The sequence below is a fragment of the Salvelinus sp. IW2-2015 genome, unplaced genomic scaffold (genome assembly GCF_002910315.2).
Source record: "Salvelinus sp. IW2-2015 unplaced genomic scaffold, ASM291031v2 Un_scaffold5202, whole genome shotgun sequence".
In the NCBI taxonomy this organism is placed as follows: Eukaryota; Metazoa; Chordata; class Actinopteri; order Salmoniformes; family Salmonidae; genus Salvelinus; species Salvelinus sp. IW2-2015.
Window position 1 is genome coordinate 23,441 of NW_019946468.1, and position 14,147 is coordinate 37,587.

Below are 14,147 nucleotides of genomic sequence, written 5' to 3' on the forward strand. Positions count from 1 at the left end.
AATACGGAACCATCACTGTACTCGCCGCTGATACTAATTACAACGCTACGTCCCAACAGTATGGCACTGTATACAGGAATAGGGACCATATGTCTCTGGTCAACAGTAGTGCACTATACAGGAATAGGACATATGTCCTCTGGTCAACAGTAGTGCACTATACAGGGAATAGGACCATATGTCTCTGGTCAACAGTAGTGCACTATACAGGAATAGGACCATAATGTCTCTGATCAACAGTAGTGCACTTACACAGGATAGGGAACCATATGTCTCTGGTCAACAGTAGTGCCACTAATCAACAGGGAATAGGGAACCATGATAGTCTCTGTGTCAACCAGTAGTGCACTATACAGGAATAGGAACCATATGTCTCTGGTCAACAGTAGTGCACTATAACAGGGAATAGGACCATATGTCTGGCAACAGTAGTGCACTATACAGCACGGGAATAGCGGACCATATGGCTCTACGATCAACAGTAGTGCACTACACAGCGAGAATAGCGAAACGCACTATGTCTCGGTCAACCAGTAGTGCACTATACAGGGAATAGGGACATATGGCTTGGTCAACAGTAGTGCACTATACAGGGAATAGGAACCATATGTCGTCTGGTCAAACAGTAGTGCACTATACAGGGAATAGGGACCATATTGTCTCTGGTCAACAGTAGTGCACTATACAGGAATAGGGACCATATGCTCTGGTCAACAGTAGTGGCACTATACAAGGGAATAGGAACCAGTACGTACTCATGCCCTGGTCAACAGTAGTGCACTATACAGGGAATAGGGACCATATGGCTCTCGTGTACACAGAATACCATATGTCGGTCACGTTATACAGGGAATAGGGACATATGTTCTCTGTCTCAAGTAGTGCATATACTAGGGCAATAGGAACCAATGTCCCTCTGGTCCAACGAGTAGTGCACGTATATACAGGGAATAGGGACCATTATGTCTCTGGTCAACAGTAGTGCCACTATACAGGGAAGTAGCGAACCATATGGTCTCTGGTCAACAGTAGTGCACTATACAGTGGAATAGGAAGACCATTGTCTCTAGCGTCAACATGTAGTGCACCTTATACAAGTCGGAATAGGAACCATATGCTCTGGTCAACAGTAGTGCTAATACAGGGAATAAGGGACCATATGTCTGGTCTGGTCACAGTAGATGCACCTATAACATGTGCGATTAGGTAGACCATATGCTCTGGTCAACAGTAGTTGCACTATACAGGAATAGGAACCATATGTCTCTGGTCAACAGTAGTCTAGCAACTATACAGGGATATAGGAACCATAATGTCTCTGGTCAAACAGTAGATGCACTACTACAGGGAATAGGACATATGTCTCTGGTCAACAGTAGTGCATATACAGGGATAAGGAACCATATGGCTCTGAGCGTCAACAGTAGTTGGCACTATCACAGGGAATAGGGACCATATTGCTCTGAGTCAACAGTAGTGCACTAACAGGGAATAGGAACCATTAGTCTCTAGGTCAACAGTAGTGCACTACACAGGGAATAGGGACCAATTGCTCTGGTCAACATAGTGCACTATACACGGGAATAGGAACCATATGTCTGGGTCACAACAGTAGTGCAGCTATACAGGGAATAGGAAACCATATGTCTACTGGTCAACAGTAGTGCACTATACAGCGGAATAGGACCATATGGCTCTGGTCAACAGTAGTCTGCCACTACTACAGGGAAACGGACCATATGGCTCTGTGTCAACAGTAGTGCACTATAAGGGAATAGGGAACCATGATGTCTCTGATCAACAGTAGTGGCACCTCTACAGGGAATAGGGACCATATGTCTCTGGTCAACAGTAGTGCATATACAGGAATAGGACCATATGGCTCTGGTCAACAGTATAGTGCACTATACAGCAGATAGGACATAGAACGGCTCTGGTCAACAGTGTGCACTATACAGGGAATAGGGACCATATTCCTGGTCAACAGTTAGTGCACTATACAGGGAATAGGAACCATATGTCTCTGGTCAACAGTAGTGCACTCACAGGGAATAGGAACCATATTGCTCTGGTCAACAGTAGTGCACTATACAGGGAATAGGAACCATATGTCCTGGTAGCAAAGTAGTGCACTATACAGGGAATAGGAACCATATGTCTCTGGTCAACAGTAGTGCACTATACAGGGAATAGGACCATATGGCTCTGGTCAACTAATTAGTGCACTATACAGGAATAGGGACCATATGTGCTCTGGTAACAGTAGTAGATGCACTATACAAAGGGAATAGGGAACCATATGCTCTGAGTCAACAGTAGTGCACTATACAGGGAATAGGAACCATATTGCTCTGGTCAACAGTAGTGCACTATAACAGGGAATAGGAACCATATGTCTCTGGTCAACAGTAGTGCACTATACAGGGAATAAGGAACCATATGTCTCTGGTCAACAGTAGTGCACTAAAAGGGAATAGGGACATAGGCTTGGTCACACGTAGTGCCACTACAACAGGGCAATAGGAACCATATGGCTCTGTATCAACAGTAGTGCACTACGGTTGTGACTTCAGAAAGATTGCACCATTACAGTATGTGAAAGATAAAGATAGATGGAGGCTGATATACTGGACGGACAGGTGATGGTGACATAAACTGGAGAGGATCTAGGTGGGGAATGGATAAACTGGAACGGTATCAGTGTGATAACCACTGAAAGGTGATGGGTGGGATGACTTAAACTGGAGATGAGGCGCCGCAGTGAATAGAATCGGAGATATAGCAGAGGGGTGAATATTTGGTGAGGAAACTGGAGATGTGGGTGTACTAGAACTGAGGTGGGGGAAATGATGACTCTGGAAGAGTGATAACAGATAAACTGGAATATGGAGGTGACGAAAACTGTGTGGGTGAAATAGTAACTGGAGATAGGAGTGTGGTGATAAACTGGATGTGGGTGATAAACTGGAGGTGTGGGTGATAGTGAATAAATGGAGGTGTGGTTAGATGATACACTGGAGATGTTGGGTGATAATCTGGAATGTGGGGAGTGAATAAACTGGAGATGTGAGTGAATAACTGGGTGTGGGTGATAAACTGGAGGTGTGGGTGAAACTGGAGGTGTGGGTGATAAACTGGAGATGTGGTGATAAACTGGAGGTGTGGGTAGATAAACTGAAGGTGTGGTGATGGATAAACTAGAGGATGTGGGTGATAAACTGAGAGGTGTGGGGTGATAAACTGGAGGTGTGGGTGATAAATAGGAAGGTGTGGGTGATAAAACTGGAGATGTGGTGAACTGGAATGTGAGACCATTTAACAAGATGTGCTTTAAGGGAAATTACTGTCAGATTGACACCGTAGCCAATTAGCAAACCCCACTGGGCACAGACGTCTATTCCACGTTGGTTCATTTAATTGAAAATGACGTGAAGAGAAACACGTTGATTCAACCGACGTGTACCCAGTAGGAAGGCTCTCGAGGATGAAACGAGTTTGTTTCATAGTGAGTCAGAGAGGGGGTCTGTTGTGTTTCTTAAGAGAGGTGAGTAGGGGTCTGTTGTGGTTCTATAGAGAGGTCAGAGTAGGGGGTCTGTTGGTTACTATAGAGAGGTCCAGAGTAGGGGGTCTGTGTTGCTTACCAGTAGGAAAGCCTGAGCGATGAGGGTTTGTGTTACTATGAGAGAGGTCAGAGTAGGGGGTCTGTTTGTCGTGTCCCAGTAGGAAAGCTCTCTGAGGTATGAACGGGTTGTGTTACTATAGAAGAGGTCAGAGTAGGGGGTCTGTTGTGTCGTGTACCCAGTAGGAAAGATGATGAACGTGTTGTGTTCTATAGAGAGGTCAGAGTAGGGGGTCTGTTGGTTTCTATAGAGAGTCAGAGTAGGGTCTGTTGTGTTCTATAGAGAGGTCAGAGTAGGGGTCTGTTGTGTTTCTATAGAGAGGTCAGAGTAGGGGGTCTGTTTGTTTCTATAGAGAGGTCAGAGTAGGGGGTCTGTTGTGTTTCTATAGAGAGGTCAGAGTAGGGGTCTGTTGTGTTTCTATAGAGAGGTCAGAGTAGGGGGTCTGTTGTGTTTCTATAGAGAGGTCAGAGAGGGGTCTGTTGTGTTTCTATAGAGAGGTCAGAGTAGGGGGTCTGTTGTGTTTCTATAGAGAGGTCAGAGTAGGGGGTCTGTTGTGTTTCTATAGAGAGGTCAGAGTAGGGGGTCTGTTGTGTTTCTATGAGAGGTCAGAGTGGGGGTCTGTTGGTTTCTATAGAGAGGTCAGAGTAGGGTCGGTGTGTTTCTATAGAGGTCAGAGTAGGTTGTTGTTTCTATAGAGAGGTCAGAGTAGGGGGTCTGTTGTGTTACTATAGAGAGGTCAGAGTAGGGGGTCTGTTGTGTTTCTATAGAGAGTCAGAGTAGGGGGTCGGTTGTGTTCTTAGAGAGGTCAGAGTAGGGGGTCTGCTTGTGTTTCTATAGAGAGGTCAGAGTAGGGGTCTGTTGTGTCGTGTACCCAGTAGGAAAGAGGATGAAGCGTGTTGTGTTCCTATAAGAGGTCAGAGTAGGGGGTCTGTTGTGTTACTATAGAGAGGTCAGAGTAGGGGGTCTGTTGTGTGTTTCTATAGAGAGGTCAGAGTAGGGGGTCTGTTGTGTTACTATAGAGAGGTCAGAGTAGGGGGTCTGTTGTGTTTCTATAGAGAGGTCAGAGTAGGGGTCTGTGTTGTGTTTCTATAGAGAGGTCAGAGTAGGGGGTCTGTTGTGTTTCTATAGAGAGGTCAGAGTAGGGGGTCTGTTGTATCACACTATACCTGCATCCCAAATGGCACCCTATTCCCTTATAGTGCACTACTGTAGACCAGGGCCATAGGGCTACACAGGGAATAGGGTGTCATTAGGAATACAGGCAACCACCACACCCACTCTGCCTCACTTAAAAGGCATCCACTTTGCCTCAGAGGAGTGAAGATGAGTTAAGGACAATCCTGTCATCTGTTTCTATAACAGAGGGAATAGCTAATGCAAGCCCCCCACCACACACCAAACAGGCTGACAAAAGTCCCTGTAGCTACGTGGGCGCTAACGTTCATTTGAATATCATTAATTCATCCCAGCTAGCCACCCCCCTGTGGGAGCGATTCTACAGAGCTACATTGATTCGGGGCTCGTCTTCATCACAAATTGAACAAGACAGTTGAAATGCAATGGCTGGTAATGTAGGTGTTGTACAGTGTTGTACCCTTGGATATTACAAAAGACCTTACAACCTCAGAGACCCCCCCCCCACCCCCCCTCTAAAGTGCTGTGATTTAGACGTCGGCGCTGCTGCCTGCCTGAAGGCTGTCTGAGGGTCATTACGGTGTCTTGGAAGGGACAGAAAGCTGGTAGCACATTACGAGAGAGAAGCTACCATTTTCCACCTTGGAACGCTACACTGTAGCTTTGAACAAATGTTGAACGTATTGGCTCCTTGATCTGCCTTGAGGAAAAAGACTGGTTTAACCTGTCATTTACTGACTAACTACACTGAACAAAAACATAAACGCAGCATGTTAAGTGTTGATACTATGTTCCATGAGCTGAAATAAAAAGTTAATTTCTCTCAAATGTTTACATCCCTGTTAGTGAGCATTTCTCCTTTGCCAAGATAATCCATCCACCTGACAGGTGTGGCGTATCAAGAAGCTGATTAAACAGCTTGGTCATTACACAGGTGCACCTTGTGTTGGGGACAATAAAAGACCACTCTAAAATGTGCAGTTTTTTTCACACAATACACAAGGTGCAATAATTTAATGTTTATTTCTCTACCATAAGCCGCGTCCAACGTCGTTTTAGAGAATTTGCCAGTACGTCCAACCGGCCTCACAACCACAGACCACGTGTAACCACGCCTGCCCAGGACCTCCACATCCGGCTTCTTCACCTGTGGGATCGTCTGAGACCAGCCACCCGGACAGCTGATGAAACCGACGAGTATTTATGTCTGTAATAAAGCGCTTTTGTGGAGAAAAACTCATTCTGATTGGCTGGGCCTGGCTCCCCACTGCCCTCCCAGGCCCACCTATAGCTGCGCCCCTGCCTAGTCATGTGAAATCCATAGACTGGGGCCTAATGAATTTATTTAAATTGACTGATTTCCTTATATGAACCATAACTCAAGTAAAATCGTTGAAATTGTTGCATGTTGCATTYATATTTGTGTTCAGTATAGATAGCCACTTCACGTTGCACAGACWRCATTAACAACTGTTGTGTAGAGGTTGATTTARTGTGCATCCCAAATGACGCCYTGTTCACTACGTAGTGCACTACTTTAGACCAGAACCCTATGGGCCCCGGTCAACAGTTGTGCACTATATAGAACATAGTGTTCATTTGGGGATGCTTAAACATTCTAAAAGGTGCTTCCTGATTTAACATGGGGCCTCCAATTATGTTTTAACAATATGAAATAACCCTCTAATTTGACAGTAATTGTAGCGCCAGTTGAAAGTAATTCACTTAAATGATGAGTTCTCTTGTCTGAGGCTTTTAGGAAGAGTAAGACTGTAATCAGAAATTAATTTAGCTGCTTTTATTCTACAGTAATTTCCCTCTAGACCAATTATAGATCATTAACAGGCTGTTTCTTGTCCAATACGCGGGAGCCTAGCTGAAGCACGTCAACTGATGAGCATACATCATCACCACGTCAACTGATGTGTATTACATCATCACCACGTAACTGATGTGTATTACATCATCACCACGTCAACTGATGTGCATTACATCATCACCACGTCAACTGATGTGCATTATATCATCACCACGTTAACCGATGTGTATACACATCACCACGTCAACCGATGTGTATTACATCATCACCACGTCAACTGATGTGCATTACATCATTACCACGTCAACTGATGTGCATTAATTCATCACCACGTCAACTGATGTGTATTACATCATCACCACGTCAACTGATGTGCATTACATCATTACCACGTCAACTGAGTGCATTACATCATCACCACGTCAACTGATGTGCATTACACATCACCACGTCAACTGATGTGTATTACATCATCACCACGTCCATGGATGTGTATTACATCATCACCACGTCAACTGATGTGCATTACATCATCACCACGTCAACTGATGTGCATTACATCATCACCACGTCAACTAATGTGCATTACATCATCACCACGTCAACTGATGTGCATCATCATCACCACCGACTGATGGCATTGGCATCATCACCACGTCAACTGATGTGCATTACATCATCACCACGTCAACTGATGAGCATTACATCATCACCACGTCAACTGATGTGCATTACAGCATCATCACGTCAACTGATGTTGCATTACATCATCACCACGTCAACGGATGTGCATTACATCATCACCACGTCAACTGATGTGCATTACATCATCACCACGTCAACTGATGTGCATTACATCATCACCACGTCAACTGATGTGCATACATCATCCCCGCTGTCAACTGATGTGCATTACATCATCACCACGTCAACTGATGTGCATTACATCATCACCACGTCAACTGATGTGCAACATCATCACCACTCAACTGATGTGCATTACATCATCACCACGTCAAACTGATGTGCATTACATCATCACCACGTCAACTGATGTGCATTATTACATCATCACCACGTCAACTGATGTGCATTATACATCATCACCACGTCAACTGATGTGCATTACATCATCACCACGTCAACTGATGTGCATATTACATCATCACCACGTCAAACTGATGTGCATTACATCTCACCACGTCAACTGATGTGTGCATTACATCATCACCACGTCAACTGATGTGCATTACATCATCACCACGTCAACTGATGTGCATTACATCATCAGGACGTCAACTGATGTGCATTACATCATCACCCACGTCAACTGATGTGCATTACATTCATCACCACGTCAAACTGATGTGGCATTACATCATCACACGTCAACTGATGTGCATTACATCATCACCACGTCAACTGATGTGCATTACATCATCACCACGTCAACTGATGTGCATTACATCATCACCACAGCAAATAAATGTGAAATAAAATAAAATGGTTGATGGTAAAGCCAGCTTGGGCCTAATTCTGTCTGATTCTGGGGGTTCATTGTCAGTACAGAATGATTTAGTCATGAGGTAAATATCCCTGAAGTAGAGAACATCCCTACAAAGCAGCAGTGGTGTTGCTGTTTACAACATATTTTAATGTGAGTCAGTGTAATGAATAAGCTCTGAGGAGATTCTGTGTCTCCTAAATGGCACCCTATTCCCTATATAGTGTACTACTATGGCACCCTATTCCCTATATAGTGTACTACTATGGCACCCTATTCCCTATATAGTGTACTACTATGGCACCCTATTCCCTATATAGTGCAATACTTTTAATAAATAGGGAATAGGATGCCATTTGAGACATAGACCAAGTCTACGGGACGTAAACAGTGTGCTGTGAGATGAGAGATGGCAGGGTACAGCCGCAGCAGCTTTTAATACAGGTTAAAGCTGTCCTGTTTGGATTTAATTTGATTTCTCCTCTGAGCTGGATTTGGAAGTATTATAAACACAGAGGACTAATTTCAGGGTTTTAAGCTGCCGCCCGGCGCTCAGCGATCTCTCTCTCTCTCCTTCTGCTCTCTCTCTCTCTCCTTCTGCTCTCTCTCTCTCTCTGGTAATTAAACCAGACATCATCAGCGGGGACATGTTGGAAATGTCAGTGAAGAACACACCTACCGAGTTGGGTCCAGGCAACATGCCCGGAGCACCCGACCCCGTTCTGGTAATTCTGTCTGGCCGCGCCGCAGCCTTGCTGTTTAATGTTTGTCCCTGTTTAAAAAAGGTATTACTTCACGGGTTGGGCTACTGAAGAGGCGTGATCCAAAAGACAGTCGTTGTTGTGCCGGAAAGCAGCTGATGCTCTCATGCATGCCTCAGTGTTGCTTGCCTCGAAAGCGAACATGAGAAGTGATGTTAGCTCGTCAGGTAGGCCTCGTGTCAACTAATAGGGCAGCCTCGCGGCTGTGCTTCGTCTTGTATGCCCTGCCTGTTCTTAGTTGGGGCTCGGTATATGCTCTTGTCATAGCCGCTTATTGGTTAGTCATACGCGCAGCGCTATGGAGGACGTGGCGGAAGCAGAAGGTATTCGGTGTAGTTAGAGTGCTGGTATCTCGTTGATCTGGAGACTGCTGGCGTGTGTGGGAGCGTCGTGTTGTCCTCTTGTATGTGCCGAAGTGGTGCATCTTAACGGTGAGGAGTCGAGCGGCGAGGAATTTGCTGTATTGTGCAATGAGCTGGCTTCCTCGTGGGTGTGAGCAGCGCTCCCACAGCCATTTGCCCTTGAATAAGTCGGGTGTATCGGACAGGCTGTTGTGCTGTCGCTTACCACCTTTAGCTCAGTGTGAATGTGCCTGTAATCCATGGTCTTCTGGTGGGGTATTGTACGGTGTACCTGTGTCACTGTAGGCGATGAAGGTTTTCAGGTCCATCCGGTCGCACTATTGATTAATAGCGAGTAAGTGTAATGGAACTTGGGTGTGGGTGTAACCTCGCTGTAACTAAGCGTTGGCTCGTAATCGGAAGATATCTCCCGGAACATTGTTCCAGTCTGTGATAAGCAAAACCATTCCTGTAGGTTTAGAGCATGCTGGCGTTTATATATATTCTGACCACTTGTTTATACGACCACGAGTCACCGGTTCCCTTGCTTCAGTAAGTCCTCGTGGCTACTGCGTATATGGTTGCTTTGCTAATCGGAGGGGAATTCCTAGTTGAGCGAGTAACGCTATGTTTGATGTGTGGGATATACGGAAATTAGCCTTTCTGCCAATTATAGGAGGCGGCAGAGGACCGTCTTAGCTTGTTTATACCTCTGATCTCTTCTGTGTTGTTGGAGTGATACACAGGAGTATCCCTAGAATATATTATTTGTCTCCTGTCAGTGGTTTTTGCGACATTTAATAATCTATGGTCTGATATGTGGTAATCTTGTTGGGGAGAAGCAGTGAAGAGTGATTTGAGAGTTCCACTGCCAATAAATGATGTGCTATTGCCGAGCGTGTCTCGAACATATGAGCCGATCCTCCGGGGTGACTTGTGCTTTATCCCTGGTTTCTCTCCCTTTATTTCCTGATACACAGAATTCTAGCCTGCAGCTTGGCGTGGTACTCATAGTCGCCACACGCATTCTGTATCACTTTGTGCTTGATATGTGCTGAATAAGTAAACAGTTTTCTCACTAGATAATAGTTATAAGTGTTATGGCATTGGCCTACGAATACGAGCATCTAATTATACGGCAGTTCAGGCCATGTGCCGCTGTGCGAACCATTAAAAAGATGTCACAACATACCTGACTTATCTTCCTTCAGTGTGTCTGCACCGATGCCGCAGAACAATCTGAAGAGACATACACCTAGATTTTCAATGTGCCAGACCAGACTGTAGTTAACAGAATATGCAATCAGACCGCACCCCCACCTTGCGGATCTTTTAAAACGCTGTGTTAGTGTAGCCCTCCGTTCTAATCTCTTTGAGGCTTGGTTGGCAGACATCTATTCTTATCTCCATAAGTGTGGTATTAGGCATTAGTTTTTTTAGTCCACTCTGCCTAAGCGTAATATCCTATGTCGTCATTCAGCATCGTGAATTCTCGTGGAAACATATAGGATATTAACAGTTTTTGGATGATCCCGTTGGTAGGATAGTGCGATGGAATCGTTAACTCTCTTGTCAGTCTGGGTTCTCGGTTGTAGGCTATTCGTGTAATTGTCCAGATATATGCAGGTCGTTTGGGCGAGTGGAGTGGGTCGGAGGAGATAGACGGGGGTTAGCGCTTTGGAGGCGGCAGCATTTCACCGCCAAGGTGCACTGGCAGGGGTGGGGGGCGGTTTGATGGCTTTGCGGCCGGGGCGCGAGCGAGGCACGGCCGGCTCGTAGACCGTGGGGTACCATGGCTTCGTGTAGGCTGGTGCCTTGAGGTCAGTTGCAGAGATAAACGGGGAGCTTTGAGGAGGTGTGTGCGGGGTGGCAGGGGTCCTGGTGGGAGTGTGTGTGAGATGTGCTGGCGGTGCTATGTCTGGTTGGTTGTAGATAGGAAAGATGAAGTCACGGTGTGTGTGTTTCTGCGAAGGAAGATGACTGTAATTGGGGGGGCTTTGGGGGGAGTGTCAGGAGAGTGTGAAGTGGAGTGCGCGGTGTTCGGCTGGGAGAGCAGTGCGAGGGAGCATGGGGAGTTGGGTGTGTTGTGTTTTTGTTTGCGGGTGGGCAAGTGGAGGGGTGATAGGAATAGTGCTTGTGAGAAGGAGCATGAGGTAGTACAGAGAGAGTAATCGGGTACTAGAGAGAGAGATGGGTGGAAGAATGGGGTAGAGACACATGATGAGGGTGAGGGAGCGGAGCTGGGGGGGTAGGGGTATTGGAGAGAGGGGGTGGGGGTGTGGGGGTCGGCTTGGGGAGGGGAAGTGAGCGGCTGACGCATGTGCGAGAGAGACTTAGGCGGCTCCTTTTGCCATTGTTTGGGGTGCAGAGGTGCTCGATTGGGTTCTACGTGTTTTGCGACAGGGTGGTGCAGGGGCTGACAAGGTGGGTTCCGTGGCTAGGGGGGAGGTACAGTGGGAGTGTGAGGTGGTGAAGAGTTTTGTGCGTCGAGCGAGGTGTGTGCTATTGTGTTTAGCAGATGAGGAGGAGAGAGTGTAGGGGAATCAATTAGTTGGGTTTCCCGTATGTATTGATGGCTTTGTAGTGGGTCATCACTCAGACTTTTCAATAAGCTTATTCTGTTTCATGGCTACCGATGATGTGAGGCTTGCTCTATAGGGGGTCGTGTTAATACCGAGACATTTAGGGCTCTGCAGGTACCTTCAACTTTCCTTTACCGGCCAAGCTAGTGGTACTAAGGTCTGCTTAGTCTGCGTTGACGAGAGTTTCTGTATTTACAGACCTCTGGTGGATCACGGGAGAGGTTGACATGTCAGTTGTAGACATCTTTGGGCGGTTGCTTTGTTTGAGCCTCTTGAGTACACAATTCCTCTCGTCACTGTAGCTACCTATTCAAGATCGGCACTATCGCCTTCTCTGAAGTACCCTTGTAGCTCATATCATCGATAGCATGTATCTCTTCCAAATTAGGGTCGTTCGTCTGTCATGCATGGGCACGCTTGTTGGACATATACCACTGTGCTTCTCAAGTTTTTTTGCTTCGTGTCAGACTGGGTTTGGGGTTTCTGGGTTACTAATTAAACACTTTGTAACTAACCAGAACTATTGTTGAGGTCTTATGAATGTTACCTGTACCACACTAATTATTTTAAATTACTCCCGTGCACAAATCACTCACAACTTCTGATTTCAAAGCTCTGCCCCCCAGTTAGCCATGAGGGTGCGATCATTATCAATTTGGTTGATTTCATTTTACTGTTCGCAGGGACGCAGCTGCAGATCGCTGTGACAGGGATTACTATCTAACGATACGTCTGAAAATCACCATCTCATTAATAGCTATGGGATCTAATATGTATGACTATTAAATGTCCATTGCAAGTCAAACGAATTGACGCATGTGGTTGGTTAAGCAGGATTTTACGTGTATGACTTTAAACTTTCTTCATGTGATTGCCTGGTTTCTCTCCTCCTCCAGAGACTTATTAGTGTTTTGAGCGACTTGGCTGTCCGTCGAAGCTTGAACAGCTGTATCTCTTGGCAGTGTGAATATAATTTGGTGTCAAGTCTGGTTCCGTGATGTAGATCTTCATACCAAGGTGCACCACTGTAAGCACCAGAGTTTATTCTGTGTTAAGCTCTTTTTTGTCACTTGTATTGAAAATGAGCTAGTAAGTAGCTTGTTTTCATCGTGTCCTTATCACTTACTAAACTATTAAGTAATTAAGTAACTTAACTATGTAAAAGTCTACTCATAGTATCAGGCTGGTCGTACTGCATATAAATGCTGATATGCATATGACCATTGTTCATCCACTGTATTGGTCCTCGGTACTGGAATTTCCTTTATCGCGCTGTGGTTTTTTACTTTCTGAATGTTAGGGGGATGCATTGGGAAGATTATCATATATGTTGTGAAACAAGGAAATCTGAGCTTGGTACCCTATAATTTCAAGATTCTGCGAGCAGTAGGGGGATATAGATACGAGAAGTTGGATTTGTACGAAAGCAATGTGCCATCTGTGGCTGTAATTAGTATATAGAGCCGAGTTTTTTTCTGTAAGTTGCTTAGTTTTCTTAGTATGAAGTGCTTTTGCTTTTGTTTTTGCTTTTTTTGTTTATTTTTGATGTTATTTGTTGAATGTGATATTGGAGTGAGGATGTGGCTTTGCGATTTGTGGTATTTTGTTTTGGTTGGCGTGGCATGGGCGACATGTGTGTACTTCTGAGGAGTGGGGCGGTATGGCAGTGGTAGGAGCGTCCGTAGCGAGTCAGCTGTGTCTTATGGGATGGGGGTATGGCAGTGGTGGGCGCAGTGTGTGTACTTGGGAGTGGGCGGTTGAGTGGTAGGGTAGTGAGCTCCGAGGCTAGCTGGCAGTAGTGAGTGCCGAGTCCAGTGCCCGTAGCGCCGCAGTCAGTAGGTCACGAGCCGTGGTTTGTAATGTTGATGTCTTTCTTCAGTCTCCCGGCTTGACCTTGGAGCCTGCTGTGTTTCTGCCTGACTTACAACTTGGAGCGGCGGAAGGCGGGCAGCCGCCAGGCTTTTTGCGGCTGCTGTCATGTTTCACTTGTCCTGCTGGTGTCCCGTGAGACTTCTCTCTGCTTCTGTCCCGCTTACAGGCCAGGCTTTCATTTGACTTTCATTCCCCGTGCGTGTGTTGGGCCGCAAGCTGTGGCGTCAGCGCTCAGTGTACCTCCATTCGGCTACGGTGTCGCCTCAGTGTCACTCGTTCCCAGGGATGCCGCGGTGTCCCGCTCAGTGTCACATCATTCGGCCTGCTCGGTTCCGACTCACGTTAACCTCCTTTCCGGACTGCACCGGTGTCCGCCTCCGTGCCTCCTTCCCCGGGCTGCACGGTGTCCGCTCCAGTGTACACCGTCCTTACGGCACTGGACCTGTGTCAGGCTCCCGTGTCCACTCCATGACCGGTGTCCGACTAGTGGTCCCTCATCCGGAACTGCGTGGTC

The 14,147-nt window shown here is 46.2% G+C and overlaps 1 pseudogene; it reads right to left on the reverse strand.

Annotated features, from left to right (window-relative positions):
• The window catches only part of LOC112078056 (testican-2-like), a 37,038-nt pseudogene extending 23,298 nt beyond the window's left edge, over positions 1-13,740 (reverse strand).
• Between the last annotated feature and the right edge of the window lie 407 nt (positions 13,741-14,147).